This window comes from Lethenteron reissneri, chromosome 18, assembly GCF_015708825.2.
Source record: "Lethenteron reissneri isolate LAM-NWPU_2019-01 chromosome 18, ASM1570882v1, whole genome shotgun sequence".
NCBI lineage: Eukaryota > Metazoa > Chordata > Hyperoartia > Petromyzontiformes > Petromyzontidae > Lethenteron > Lethenteron reissneri.
This window is the reverse complement of record NC_083796.1, coordinates 211,535-229,069: the sequence shown is the minus strand read 5'-3', so window position 1 is coordinate 229,069 and position 17,535 is coordinate 211,535. Positions and strand designations below refer to the sequence as shown.

The 17,535-nt window shown below is 54.3% G+C and overlaps 1 protein-coding gene across 2 annotated transcripts in view; it reads right to left on the bottom strand.

Annotated features, from left to right (window-relative positions):
- The window catches only part of LOC133343638 (semaphorin-6B-like), a 52,062-nt gene extending 40,073 nt beyond the window's left edge, over positions 1-11,989 (bottom strand). For both annotated transcript variants that reach the window (XM_061553337.1, XM_061553338.1), the window contains exon 1: positions 11,814-11,989. The gene's annotated coding sequence lies outside the window, so the exon portion shown is untranslated. The remainder of the gene's footprint in view (positions 1-11,813) is intronic.
- Positions 11,990-17,535: the final 5,546 nt, after the last annotated feature.

The following is a 17,535-nucleotide window of genomic DNA, read 5'->3' as shown; positions in this document are numbered from 1 at the left end:
CATTACTCACCCCCACACTCACCATTACTCACCCCCACACTGACCATTACTCACCCTACACTCACCATTACTCACCCCCACACTCACCATTACTCACTCCCACACTCACCATGACTCACCCCCACACTCACAACGACTCACCCCCACACTCACCATGACTCACCCCCACACTCACCCCCACTTATCCCCACACTCACCCCCACTCACCCCCACACTCACCATTACTCACCCCCACACTCACCATTACTCACCCCCACACTCACCATGACTCACCCTCACACTCACCATTACTCACCCCTACACTCACCACTACTCACCCCTACACTCAAAATTACTCACCCCCACACTCACCATTACTCACCCCCACACTCACCATTACTCACCCGCACACTCACCATTACTCACCTCCACACACACCATTACTCACCCCCACACTCACCATGACTCACCCCCACAATCACCATTACTCACCCCCACACTCACCATTACTCACCCCCACACTCACCATGAATCACCCCCACACTCACCATTACTCACCCCTACACTCACCCCCACACTCACCATTACTCACCCCCACACTCACCATGACTCACTCCCACACTTACCATTACTCACCCCCACACTCACCATGACTCACCCTCACACTCACCATTACTCACCCTCACACTCACCATTACTCACCCCCACACTCACCATTATTCACCCCCACACTCACCATGACTCACCCCTACACTCACCATGATTCACCCCCACACTCACCATTACTCACCCCCACACTCACCATGATTCACCCCCACACTCACCATTACTCACCCCCACACTCACCATGACTCACCCCCACACTCACCATTACTCACCCCCACACTCACCATGACTCACCCCCACACTCACCATGATTCACCCCCACACTCACCATTACTCACCCCCACACTCACCATGACTCATCCCCACACTCACCATTACTCACCCTCACACTCACCATTACTCACCCCCATACTCACCATTACTCACCCCCACACTCACCATGACTCACCCCTACACTCACCATGATTCACCCCCACACTCACCATTACTCACCCCCACACTCACCATTACTCACCCCCACACTCACCATGACTCACCCCTACACTCCCCATGATTCACCCCCACACTCACCATTACTCACCCCCACACTCACCATTACTCACCCCCACACTCACAATGACTCACCCCCACACTCACCATTACTCACCCCCACACTCACCCTGACTCACCCCCACACTCACCCCCACTCACCCCCACACTCACCCCCACTCACCCCCACACTCACCATTACTCACCCCCACACTCACCCCCACTCACCCCTACACTCACCATTACTCACCCCCACACTCACCATTACTCACCCCCACACTCACCATTACTCACCCCCACACTCACCATGACTCACCCCCACACTCACCATTACTCACCCCCACACCCACCCCCACTCACCCCCACACTCACCATTACTCACCTCCACACACACCATTACTCACCCCCACACTCACCATGACTCACCCCCACACTCACCATTACTCACCCCCACACTCACCATTACTCACCCCCACACTCACCATGAATCACCCCCACACTCACCATTACTCACCCCTACACTCACCCCCACACTCACCATTACTCACCCCCACACTTACCATGACTCACTCCCACACTTACCATTACTCACCCCCACACTCACCATAACTCACCCTCACACTCACCATTACTCACCCTCACACTCACCATTACTCACCCCCACACTCACCATTATTCACCCCCACACTCACCATGACTCACCCCCACACTCACCATGATTCACCCCCACACTCACCATTACTCACCCCCACACTCACCATGACTCATCCCCACACTCACCATTACTCACCCCCACACTCACCATGACTCACCCCCACACTCACCATGATTCACCCCCACACTCACCATTACTCACCCCCACACTCACCATGACTCACCCCCACACTCACCATTACTCACCCTCACACTCACCATTACTCACCCCCACACTCACCATTACTCACCCCCACACTCACCATGACTCACCCCTACACTCACCATGATTCACCCCCACACTCACCATTACTCACCCCCACACTCACCATTACTCACCCCCACACTCACCATGACTCACCCCTACACTCACCATGATTCACCCCCACACTCACCATTACTCACCCCCACACTCACCATTACTCACCCCCACACTCACAATGACTCACCCCCACACTCACCATTACTCACCCCCACACTCACCATGACTCACCCCCACACTCACCCCCACTCACCCCCACACTCACCCCCACTCACCCCCACACTCACCATTACTCACCCCTACACTCACCATTACTCACCCCCACACTCACCATTACTCACCCCCACACTCACCATGATGACTCATCCTCACACTCACCATTACTCACCCCCACACTCACCATTACTCACCCCCACACTCACCCCCACTCACCCCCACACTCACCATTACTCACCCCCACACTCACCATTACTCACCCCCACACTCACCATGACTCATCCCCACACGCACCATTACTCACCCCCACACTCACCCCCACTCACCCCCACACTCACCATTACTCACCCCTACACTCACCATTACTCACCCCCACACTCACCATGATTCACCCCCACACTCACCATTACTCACCCCCACACTCACCATGACTCATCCCCACACTCACCATTACTCACCCCCACACTCACCATGACTCACCCCCACACTCACCATGATTCACCCCCACACTCACCATTACTCACCCCCACACTCACCATGACTCATCCCCACACTCACCATTACTCACCCTCACACTCACCATTACTCACCCCCACACTCACCATTACTCACCCCCACACTCACCATGACTCACCCCTACACTCACCATGACTCACCCCCACACTCACCATTACTCACCCCCACACTCACCATTACTCACCCCCACACTCACCATGACTCACCCCTACACTCACCATGATTCACCCCCACACTCACCATTACTCACCCCCACACTCACCATTACTCACCCCCACACTCACAATGACTCACCCCCACACTCACCATTACTCCCCCCCACACTCACCATGACTCACCCCCACACTCACCCCCACTCACCCCCACACTCACCCCCACTCACCCCCACACTCACCATGACTCACCCCCACACTCACCATTACTCACCCCCACACTCACCCCCACTCACCCCTACACTCACCATTACTCACCCCCACACTCACCATTACTCACCCCCACACTCACCATTACTCACCCCCACACTCACCATGACTCACCCCCACACTCACCATTACTCACCCCCACACTCACCCCCACTCACCCCCACACTCACCATTACTCACCCCCACACACACCATTACTCACCCCCACACTCACCATGACTCACCCCCACAATCACCATTACTCACCCCCACACTCACCATTACTCACCCCCACACTCACCATGAATCACCCCCACACTCACCATTACTCACCCCTACACTCACCCCCACACTCACCATTACTCACCCCCACACTCACCATGACTCACTCCCACACTTACCATTACTCACCCCCACACTCACCATAACTCACCCTCACACTCACCATTACTCACCCTCACACTCACCATTACTCACCCCCACACTCACCATTATTCACCCCCACACTCACCATGACTCACCCCCACACTCACCATGATTCACCCCCACACTCACCATTACTCACCCCCACACTCACCATGACTCATCCCCACACTCACCATTACTCACCCCCACACTCACCATGACTCACCCCCACACTCACCATGATTCACCCCCACACTCACCATTACTCACCCCCACACTCACCATGACTCATCCCCACACTCACCATTACTCACCCTCACACTCACCATTACTCACCCCCACACTCACCATTACTCACCCCCACACTCACCATGACTCACCCCTACACTCACCATGATTCACCCCCACACTCACCATTACTCACCCCCACACTCACCATTACTCACCCCCACACTCACCATGACTCACCCCTACACTCACCATGATTCACCCCCACACTCACCATTACTCACCCCCACACTCACCATTACTCACCCCCACACTCACCATGACTCACCCCCACACTCACCATTACTCACCCCCACACTCACCATGACTCACCCCCACACTCACCCCCACTCACCCCCACACTCACCCCCACTCACCCCCACACTCACCATTACTCACCCCTACACTCACCATTACTCACCCCTACACTCACCATTACTCACCCCACACTCACCATTACTCACCCCCACACTCACCATGATGACTCATCCTCACACTCACCATTACTCACCCTCACACTCACCATTACTCACCCCCACACTCACCATTATTCACCCCCACACTCACCATGACTCACCCCCACACTCACCATGATTCACCCCCACACTCACCATTACTCACCCCCACACTCACCATGACTCATCCCCACACTCACCATTACTCACCCCCACACTCACCATGACTCACCCCCACACTCACCATGATTCACCCCCACACTCACCATTACTCACCCCCACACTCACCATGACTCATCCCCACACTCACCATTACTCACCCTCACACTCACCATTACTCACCCCCACACTCACCATTACTCACCCCCACACTCACCATGACTCACCCCTACACTCACCATGATTCACCCCCACACTCACCATTACTCACCCCCACACTCACCATTACTCACCCCCACACTCACCATGACTCACCCCTACACTCACCATGATTCACCCCCACACTCACCATTACTCACCCCCACACTCACCATTACTCACCCCCACACTCACAATGACTCACCCCCACACTCACCATTACTCACCCCCACACTCACCATGACTCACCCCCACACTCACCCCCACTCACCCCCACACTCACCCCCACTCACCCCCACACTCACCATTACTCACCCCTACACTCACCATTACTCACCCCCACACTCACCATTACTCACCCCCACACTCACCATGATGACTCATCCTCACACTCACCATTACTCACCCCCACACTCACCATTACTCTCCCCCACACTCACCCCCACTCACCCCCACACTCACCATTACTCACCCCCACACTCACCATTACTCACCCCCACACTCACCATGACTCACCCCCACACTCACCATTACTCACCCCCACACTCACCCCCACTCACCCCCACACTCACCATTACTCACCCCTACACTCACCATTACTCACCCCCACACTCACCATTACTCACCCCCACACTCACCATGATGACTCATCCTCACACTCACCATTACTCACCCCTACACTCACCACTACTCGCCCCTACACTCACCATTACTCACCCCCACACTCACCATGACTCACCCCCACACTCACCCCCACTCACCCCCACACTCACCACAACTCACCGCCACACTCACCATTACTCACCCCCACACTCACCATGACTCACCCCTACACTCACTATTACTCACCCCCACACTCACCATTACTCACCCCCACACTCACCATGACTCACCCCTACACTCACTATTACTCACCGCCACACTCACCATTACTCACCCCCACACTCACCATGACTCACCCCTACACTCACCATTACTCACCCCCACATTCACCATTACTCACCCCCACACTCACCATTACTCACCCCCAAACGCACTATTACTCACCCCCACACTCACCCCTATTCACCCCCATACTCACCCCCACTTACCCCCACACTCACCATTACTCACCCCCACACTCACCATTACTCACCCCCACACTCACTATTACTCACCCCCACACTCACCCCCACTCACCCCCATACTCACCCCCACTCACCCCTACACTCACCATTGCTCACCCCCACACTCACCATTACTCACCCCCACACTCACCATTACTCACCCCCACACTCACCATGATGACTCACCCTCACACTCACCATTATTCACCCCTACACTCACCACTACTCACCCTCACACTCACCATTACTCACCCCCACACTCACCATGACTCACCCCCACACTCACCATTACTCACCCCCACACTCACCATGACTCACCCCCACACTCACCCCCACTCACCCCCACACTCACCCCCACTCACCCCCACACTCACCATTACTCACCCCCACACTCACCATTACTCACCCCCACCCTCACCCCCACTCACCCCTACACTCACCATTACTCACCCCCACACTCACCATTACTCACCCCCACACTCACCATGACTCACCCCCACACTCACCCCCACTCACCCCCACACTCACCATTACTCACCCCCACACTCACCATTACTCACCCCCACACTCACCATGACTCACCTTCACACTCACCATTACTCACCCCTACACTCACCATTACTCACCCCCACACTCACCATTACTCACCCGCACACTCACCATTACTCACCTCCACACTCACCATTACTCACCCCCACACTCACCATGACTCACCCCCACACTCACCATTACTCACCCCCACACTCACCATTACTCACCCCCACACTCACCATGAATCACCCCCACACTCACCATTACTCACCCCCACACTCACCATTACTCACCCCTACACTTACCCCCACACTCACCATTACTCACCCCTACACTTACCATTACTCACCCCCACACTCACCATTACTCACCCCCACACTCACCATTACTCACCCCCACACTCACCATGACTCACTCCCACACTTACCATTACTCATCCCCACACTCACCATTACTCACCCCCACACTCACCATTACTCACCCCCACACTCACCATTACTCACCCCCACACTCACCATTACTCACCACCACACTCACCATTACTCACCCCCACACTCACCATTACTCACCCCCACACTCACCATTACTCACCCCCACACTTACCATTACTCATCCCCACACTCACCATGACTCACCCCCACACTCACCATTACTCACCCCCACACTCACCATTACTCACCCCCACACTCACAATGACTCACCCCTACACTCACAATGATTCACCCCCACACTCACCATGATTCACCCCCACACTCACCATTACTCACCCCCACACTCACCATTACTCACCCCCACACTCACCATTACTCACCCCACACTCACCATGACTCACCCCCACACTCACCATTACTCACAATTACTCTCAGCTCGTCAATCACACACTCTTACCCTCACCCCTAAACTCATTCATACCCTTACACTCACCATCGCTCACCCCCACACTCACCATGACTCACCCTTACACTCACCATTAACTCACCCCCACACTCACCATTAACTCACCCCCACACTCACCATTACTCACCCCTACACTCACCCCCACACTCATCATTACTCACCCCCACACTCACCATTACTCACCCCCACACTGACCATTACTCACCCTACACTCACCATTACTCACCCCCACACTCACCATGACTCACAATTACTCTCAGCTCGTCAATCACACACTCTTACCCTCACCCCTAAACTCATTCATACCCTTACACTCACCATCGCTCACCCCCACACTCACCATGACTCACCCTTACACTCACCATTACTCACCCCCACACTCACCATTAACTCACCCCCACACTCACCATTACTCACCCCTACACTCACCCCCACACTCATCATTACTCACCCCCACACTCACCATTACTCACCCCCACACTGACCATTACTCACCCTACACTCACCATTACTCACCCCCACACTCACCATTACTCACTCCCACACTCACCATGACTCACCCCCACGCTCACCACGACTCACCCCCACACTCACCATGACTCACCCCCACACTCACCCCCACTTATCTCCACACTCACCACTACTCACCCCCACACTCACCATTACTCACCCCCACACTCACCATTACTCACTCCCACACTCACCACGACTCACCCCCACACTCACCATGACTCACCCCCACACTCACCCCCACTTATCCCCAGACTCACCATTACTCACCGCCACACTCACCATTACTCACCCCCACACTCACCATTACTCACCCCCACACTCACCATTACTCCTTCCCACACTCACCATTACTCACCCCACACTCACCATGACTCACCCCCACACTCACCATTACTCACCCTCACAATTACTCTCAGCTCGTCAATCACACACTCTTACCCTCACCCCTAAACTCATTCATACCCTTACACTCACCATCGCTCACCCCCACACTCACCATCGCTCACCCATACACTATCACCCCTCCCCACCCTTACACTCACCCACTCACAATCACCGTTAGCCCCCACCCACCCACGTGCCCCCTCGCCGAACCCCCCCCCCCCCGTCAACCCCGCCCCTCGCATCCATCACTGGATCGATCCGAAATAATCATGAATACAGACGCGGGCACTGGCGTGCACAAAGACAAAGAATCCCGTATAGCCTGCAACAGATTACTGGGGCAAGTGTTGCTAGCCAGCACCTTTGATAGCTGGCACGGCACACGCCCGGCCGCCTTTCTCTAGTTTCCACATAGCACCAGGTACTCATTTAAGGCTGAGTCGACATAGGGGAGGTACATGACCTGTTCAGATATTCATCACTATTACAGTATTTGCTCTGTGAGCGAGAATCGAACTTAGGTCGTCGGGTTCGTTGCGCTAACAACTGCGCCACCGCTCCTCACGCACGCGTGCACACACGCATGAAAACACACACGAACACACACGTGTACACGAAGGCATGAACAACACACGTGTTCATGTGTACATACATGAATGCTCCAACAAGGCACATAGATACACGCGTACATTGAACACGTGTACATATACACACGTGAACACATGGACATGAACGCAAAACGGATCCTCTGTTTACACGGAAAGCCTGACCCAAACTCAAGACTCGTTTTCAGGAGGGTGCTGATACATTGGGATGTTTGGCCATGAATTATGCTATTCAGTGTGGGTTTCACTGCGAGTATGAGTCTCTATGTTGAGTCTGGGGTCTCCTTGTGAGTGTGTGCCTCTATGCGTCTCTGTGAGTCTATGGGTCTCCGTGGTAGAATTTTGGTCCCTGTACGAGTCTATGAGTCTCTGTGCGAGTCTATGGGTCTCTCTGAATTCCATGAGTAGTGACTTTAACTTCGTGTGGTGTAAACCAGAGAACCTGAAGAAAACCCAGCGCCACGCTGCTGTATACGAGGGGGTAACTCTCAAAGCTCCGCACAGATGGATTAAATAATTTATAGCTGTACTGACATCGCCTGTGTTGCCACTTTGCAACTCAAGCCTATAACATCTGGTATTCCCTGCAGGAATTCTCCCAAGTAACAACCATGCTCAACGTCTTGCCGAGCTTTCAGGAGTCAAAACTCTCTGACACGGACAGCGCCCAGTCGCTCACGAACCCACGTGGTGTACTGCCACCTCGCCCCCCGGGCACCTCTGCTTGGCTTGCCTGAGCTCAGAACCAGCGCCGCTAGCCCACAGGTCGACAGGGCTGACGGACATGGGGTTAGCAGTGGGGGGGGGGGGGGGGCAGCGGTGGGGGTCGCCCCCCCACCGCCTTATCCCCTTTCCCTTCCAACCCCCACCCCGTCCACGTGTCGCCCTGAACGCCCTTGGCGCCCGGATGAATAATGAATGAGGTGGAGGCAGGGCGTGGCCTGGGGTTATTACCGACTCAGCAACCTGCATCCATCACTCAGCAACCTGCATCCATCACCCTGCATCCATCACCCTGCATCCTCATCACCCAGCACCCTACGTCCACCACTCAGCACCCTGCACCCATCACTCATTATCCTACATCTACCACTCAGCACTCTGCATACATCATTCAACAACATCACCCTGCTCCCTGCATCATCATCATCATGACTCAGCCTCCTACATTAATCGTTCTGCACCCTGTATTAATCACCCAGGATCATCACCCTGCCTCTTCTATCATCACCGTTTTGCATCATATAATGTTTACTCCCCTCTCTGAATCATCATCACCACCACTCAGCGACCTCCATGCACCACAGCACCATCACCCTGCCAGCCTGTATTATCACGCACACCGCCCCGCGTTCATCGCCACGTACAGTGCATTCATTATTCAGCGTTAACAAAAAATGTGTTGAATCGTGTAAGGGCCAGAGGACATCCCTGTCGCACCCAAGGTGGATAGGGAATGGCTCTGACTCCCGGCCACGCAGCTTTGCCCGGGCTACCCACCATCATGAAGGACCTTAATGATTGTGAGCAGAGGGTCAGGGACACGGAAAGCACGAAGAATAACCCGAGCCTACTGATGGTATAATAAGCCCCACCCACGTCGATACAGCAGAGATGTAGGTCATGTTTAAATTCCCTACACCTCTGCTGTTGAATATGGTGTTTGTGCAAGACCGCCAGTCTGAAACCACATTGGGGCTCCGCAAACCTCTCTTGAGCATGCCTGGCAAGGTGATGTTGAATAATCCTTGGCAGGACCTTTCGCGGCCTCACACTTAGGAGGGATATACCCTTGTAATTGTTACAATCAGCGTGCCCCCCTTCTTAAAAATGGGGCCACCAGGGCACCCATCCAATCCTGCAAAACCCGTCCTGTGGGCCATATTTGTTTGTTGTAGTACAGAGACTGATAACTTTAATCTAATTTGGTCTTATGGTTGTTATTGTTTGACTTGCATACCACTGGGATTTTTGCACACAGCGTTGATATACGGTGCTTTTTCTGGAAGACTTTGCTGTTTTTTCCTGTATTTTTCTGTTGTGCGTCGTCACTTTGAGATGTTTCTTGTTCGTGTTTTTGTTTGTTGCGGTTGCACCCGATTCAAGAGCCGCATGGCTCACAGGGCTACACCTAATAAATGAACTGAACTGAACTCACCTACCCATTCACCCCCTCATTCACAAGTTACTCATTCACTCACTCACCCACCCACTCATTCACCCGATCACCCACCCACACACACAATCGCCACACTCCCTCAGCATTTCGCTTGGGAGGTCATCTCTGGTCAGCGCTTTACCTGGTCTCAGGCTCTGGATCGCTCTTCGTCTGCTATCAAGAAATGACAACAAAGCCAGCCACTCACTTACAAGGGTGGACCCTCAGCGGGTGACTACTTCCCCCAATATTTGAGGCTCATAACTGGGTCAATCCTGCAGAGGTGTTACCGCCTATACATGCAACTACAAAAAAAACCCTCCGCCGTAAAGCCTTAACTGACTGTTGGGGCAAGTGCTGTTAGCGAGCACCTATGAAGGCCGGCACGGCAGACGAGGAGGTGGGTGACCAGCACCACTCGCGACCGCTTTTGTCTGCCTAGGTATTAATTTGAGGCTGAGTCGACCTTGGGGAGGCCAAGGATCGTCACTGGTGTTGGTCTGTGAGCAGGAATCGAACTCGGGTCGCCAGATTCGAATCCACGTGCGCTAACCGCTGCGCGAACTGTTCCCTCACATGCGCACGTGAACACGCGCACGAACGTGAACACGCGCGCACACACGTGAACACGCGCACGCGCACACACACACACACGTGAACACGCACCCCCACGGCTGTGTATTTTACCGACAACCGCACCTGCCCCACGCACGCGGATGTCATGGATCTGGTTAATCCTACACCGACAGCACACACACCCCACACGCACACACACACACGTACACCCACCCACACACACCCCACACACACACACGTACACCCACCCATGCACACCCCACACACACACACGTACACACGTACACACGTACACCCACCCACACACACCCACACAAACCCACACACACCCCCCCACACACATACGCGTACCCCGTACCTGTCTGTGGACCCCGCGCAGAGTCCCAGCGGGTTCTGGGAGTGACCCCCTTCGCCACCAACGTTCACTGGTTAAGTCGAGAAGGTGACGAGGTGAGGAGAGGTGAGGGATGGGGAGAGACGAGGAAGGTTCCTCCTGCTCCTCGCGAATGAGCTGATGGCACGGGGGATATCCCCCCTCCCCTCTCTCTCTCCCTCCTCCCCTCTCTCTCCCTCCCCTCTCTTTCTCCCTCCCCTCTCCCTCCCCTCTCTCTCTACCTCGGGACTCGCTCGCTCTCTCCCCTCCCTCTTCGCTCCTTTCTCCTCTCTCCTCGCCCTCCTCTCCGCGCTCCCGTTCCTCCGCTCTTACTCCCCTCGTTCTACCTCTCCCCTCCTGCGCTGAGGGTCCGAGCTCTCCTCGCTCCTACCCCTCGCCTCCTCTCCCCTCCTCTCCCCCCTCTCCTCCCCCCTCGCCTCCTCCATCTCTCGTCTCGGCCCGCCCCGAACCAATTACGAGCCGCGTTTAATCATTCATCAGTGCGGGGCGGGGTGGTGGGGTCGCATGTATGTACACGCGATGCGTGTGTACACGTGCGCGCACGTATGCATGTGCAGAGACAAAGGACCCCCGTGTAGCCTCAACACGCTATTGGGGAAAGTGATGTTAGAGAGTACCCATGAGGGCCGGCCACGGCACTCGAGGGCGGAAGGGTGGCCCGCACCACGCCCAGCCGTCTTTGTTTTTTTTTTCTCGTGACGACATTTACACACCGCACCGGGTACTAATTTTAGTCTGAGTCGACCTAGAGGAGGCCCAGGATTGCTTCAGACATTCTTCGCCGATGTTGGCCGTGAGCGGGACTCGGAGCTCTGGATCGCAGGGCTCGCGACGCAGCGCGCTAACCGCTGCACCACCGCTCCCCACGTGCGCGCAATGCGTTCACGCACCCGAGCTCGAGTCCCGCTCGCGGCCAACAGCAGTGAGGCTTAATCTGAACCGGTCCTGAGCCTCCCCGAGGTCAACTTAGCCGAAAATGAGTACTGTTCTGAGTGCGGTGTGTAAACATCCCCACTCGGGAGACAAAGGCGGTCGGGCGTGAGGCTGGCCACCCACACCCTCGTGCGCCGTGCCAGCCTTCAGTGGAATGGTGCTCGCTAACAGCACTTGCCCCAATAGCCTGCTCAGGCTATGGGGCTCATCTTGATCTTGCACACCGTGTCTGTGTGTATTTGTAAACACACACATTACAACACCGTCACATATACACACAGTGTGATGCCAGTGCACATTACACACCCCGAGAACACGCTATTCATATACAGCCACACAGCCTGCTGAAGGCGAAACGGGTCTTTGTCTCGGTGTGTACAGTTTTCATGTTCTCCCCCTGTTTTTGCGCGGGTTTCCTCGGGGCTCTCGGGTTTCCTGACGCACAATGAAGCTGCCTCCTGGTCGCAACGTGCGCGAGTCTTGAGACGCGACCTCTGCTGCGTAAACGACGCGGCAGGGACATTGCACGCAGCCCACGGCGCCTCCACCCCGTGTAGCCCACGCAGACTGTTGGGGCAAGTGCTGTTAGCGAGCAGCGATCAAGGTTGGCACGGCACACGAAGGGGTTGGGTGGCCAGCACTACGCCCAGCCGCCTTTGTCTCCCCAGTGTTGAGGTTTACACCCCGCGCCAGGTACTCGTTTTAAGGCTGAGTCGGCCATCAAGCAGGAATGGAACTCAACTTCCGAGTGCAGTGCGCTAACGACTGCGCCACCACTCCCGACCAACCGCACACGCGCGCGCTCTGCACGTGCGTAGCGCTGACAGACGGATGGCATCGCCTGGCTGGGGCAAGATCAGCAACAACAGAGAACACGTGTGTGTGTGTGCGTGTGCGCGCGTGTGTGCGTGCGTGCGTGTGCGTGTGTGCGTGTGCGTGCGTGTGTGCGTGTGTGTGCGTGTGTGTGTGCGTGTGTGCGTGCGTGTTTGTGTGGCACATTGCATCTGCCAGTTATCTCAGTCAACCCATAGCACCTGGGTCTGGCCCGTGACCTGCTGCCAGCAGCGGCAGCCTTCCACGCACCTAGTCTGGCACGAACGCCGTGGTGAATGGCGGCTGTTGTTGTTGTATATACGTGTGGGGAGCAGTGGTGTCGTGGTTAGCGCGCTGCGCTATAAACCCGACGACTCGAGTTCGATTCTCGCTCACGGCTAACACCAGTAACGATTATATGAAGCGGTCATGAACTGCCCCTAGGTAGACTCAGCCTCAAACGAGTACCTGGTGCGGTGTGTAAAAACATCGCCACGAGGGAGACAAATGCGGCCGGGCGTTGTGCTGGCCACCCACCTCCTCGCGTGCCATGCCGGGCTTCATAGGTGCTCGCTAACAGCACTTGCCCCAACAGTCTGTTAAGCAGGGACGTGCGGCCAGGGGAGGCAGGGAAGGCAGAGCCTCACCTGCCATACTCCAATCAAAATAGAACAATAAAATAAATATTAAGATTTTTCCACTGATCTGTGTTATAAATGTCATTTCTGTACGATTCCAATCATTTTTGTAATGCGAGCGTAAGCAGGGTTCGCTGCTGGGCTCTGGGCCAATCATACGGCCCGGGGTATTGGGGGGCGGAACCAGTATGGGGGCGTATGTGAAGGTCCGCCGCTCACCTCGGGTCCAATCGGAAGCGGGGTGAGTGGGGGCGGAAGCTAGGGGCGGAGCCAGCAGGGCGCTATGGGGAGGCCGGATCTGGAAGGTTCGGAAGGGCGTGGTGAGAGGGAGGAGACAGGGTCACGTGGTGAGAGGGAGGAGACAGGGTCACGTGGTGAGAGGGAGGAGACTGGGTCACGTGGTGAAGGGGATATAGGTGGGAGCCCGGAAGGGCTCCGGGTCAGTTGGTAGAGTCACGAAGCTGGACCACGTTGGGTGGCGGGAGGGAATCCGCGCCATCAGCCACGTGGCTGCAGGAGCTTCGTCACACCGTCGGCCAGCGGTGTGCGGAGCGGGGGAGCGGGAAGGACTGACGAGAGGGCGCGTGCGGGATGCGCGCGAGGAGCAGCTGGTCCGCTGTTGGGTGCGGGTGTCAACCCGAATAAAGAGTGACGGAGACCAAGCAGTGTGTGGCAAAGTCCTTTATTACATTTTTATAGTCAAAATCGCCAAATTTGCGGAGCTCCGCTGCAAAAACAGGAAGAGACGAGAGGTGAGGCAGCGGCGAGCTTAGCCTCCCCTCTGATTGCGCAACCCCTCAGTAACTGGATGGAGCGCAGGCAATAAGCACGTGCCTGTTACTATCTCAGTATGTCACCAATGTAATGTTTGTAGACCCCTTCATTTCATGTCTTCGCCTTCCATACTCCAGGTGACTTATTTCACGTGTGTGTATAAAGATATTTAGGCTCGCTGGTCTCGTCATGAAACTGCAATGAAAATGCACCAGGGGAGGCAGCTATCACATCTGCCTCACTGAGGGGGGCGTGTTAGACACGTAAAGACACGCCCCCTGTGTGTCATTTGGTGTTTGCTGTGAGTGGAGTTTGTGTTTTTCTCTGATTTCCTCCCACAGCTAAACTCACACTCCATCCCCAATGCTGAACATTTACCCGCAGATTACTTAATCGGAATCAAAGACAAAGATCCCCCGTGTAGCCTTAAGTGACTGCTGGGGCAAGTGCTATTAGCGAGCACCGATGAAGTCCGGCACGGCACACGAGGGGGGTGGGTGGCCAACACCACGCCCGGCCGCATTTGTCTCCCTCGTGGCGATGTTTTTACACACCGCACCAGGTACTCGTTTGAGTCGACCTCGGGGAGGCGCAGAGCCGGTTCAGATAATCGTCACTGGTGTTGGCCGTGAGCTGGAATCGAACTCGGGTAGCCGGGTTCGTCATGCAGTGCGCTAACCGTTGCGCCACCGCTCCCCACGATCGGGTTCACACAGCAGCAGCAGCAGCATCGTCCCCCTATTGCTAAAACGTGGCAGGACCCTCCTGAGAGAGTATTGAGCCCCGGTGAGGCTTTCCTGGGTCAACAAGCAGAGGGATAATTATTCATGAATGGAAATGAGGTGATTGACGAGGCGGTTTTACTGAGGTGGAACTGATGATGCGATAAGGGGTCGTCCATAAATGACGTCACGCGATTTTGGACGATTTTTGACCCCCCCTCTTCACACGGTGTCACAAAAAGTCACACCCCCCCTCAAATATGACGTCACAAAGCTCTGCCCCCCCCCAAAAAAAAAAAAACATATTTCCATTTTGAAAATAAAACATGCTTCAAATCACTTTAAACTATTGTCATTGTAGTGCGTATTTAATGTGGCGCTGCACTCTGATGTTGTAGGAGAAGTAATGTATTAAAAAGGTGGCGTTGGAAAGCTGAAATTTAGCATAAAATTCACTTCAAAATATTCAACGTCTAACTAAAACTGCAGATGTTCAGACTATTATATTGAAATTGTCTTATAATTATAAAATATTAAAAGTAATTCTAACTATAAAAAATACTTTGTAGTAGAACGAAGTCAAATGGAGAGTACAATTATAACAATCACATATTCATTCCACAGAATGAAAAGCCCTGGTAGAATCATTAAAATCAAAATGTTTAATAACAATCATTAAAAAAATGTACAACATTTATGCTTCTCCATTCTCCCATGGAGAAGCAAAATGCTCCTTCGTGGAATAAATAAAAGGTGACCTTAGTAAATTGAAATAATCAAATAGTTAATAATGAAAAGTTATCAAAATTAGTGTTGTTATAACAATTCTATTTCATTAAGTAGAACGTGTTGTTTCTATGTCAAGTTGCGCATTTTGATGTGACGTCACATTTCTCAACCCCCCCTCCCCCCCTCGTCACACATCGTCACAAATGTCTGACTCCCCTCCCCCCCCAGGTGCGTGACGTCCATTTATGGACGGCCCCTAAGGAGGTGGTTGGGGAGATGTTAGGATGAGGTGATGATGGAGGAGGTGGTTATGATGTGGATGGGACACGGTGGATATGTGGTTAGTTGTGTTTACGAAAGTTTATTTAAACTTGACAATAGCAGTGTAATCAGCCAATCTTATGAAGACAAACCAAAGATTCCCCGTGTAGCCCACACAGGCTGTTGGGGCAAGTTCTATTAGCGAGCATCTATGATGGCTAGAGAGGCAAACAATGAGGGCTGGTGTGGTCAGAAGCGCGTCACCCCCGGCCGCCTTTGTCTCCCTAGTGCTGATGTTTGATACCGCACCAGGTAAGATTGTAAAAGCAGAGTAGAACTAGGCCTAGGATATCGGTCCTGATATCGATGGTGGCCATAGACAGGATTCGAATTTGGGGTGGCCGGGTTCGTGACGCAGTATGGTAACCACTGGGCTACCGCTCCTCCACAACGCGTAATCTCTGTACAAGCCACGGTGACCTCCTGCTGCTCAATGAGCAGAGTCACCGGTGCTCATCTCCAGTCCACAACCTTGCAAAGCCACGTTCCCATGGCGGGGGCGAGTCTACCAATAGGACTCACATTAAGCACACATGCAAACGCATGTAAGCTCACTCGCTCACGTAAACATACGACACGCCGTCTGGCGAGTTGTTAGCGAGCGCCTATTAAGGCCATCACGGCTCGAGGTGGTGGTACCCGGGCCACAAAGCTGATCAAAAAATCACCACAATCACACGGCTGAGCGGACCTATACCTGGGCCTGTCCCTCGTCCCACACGCTCCGCATTTGACTCTGTTGATCTCACCGCGACC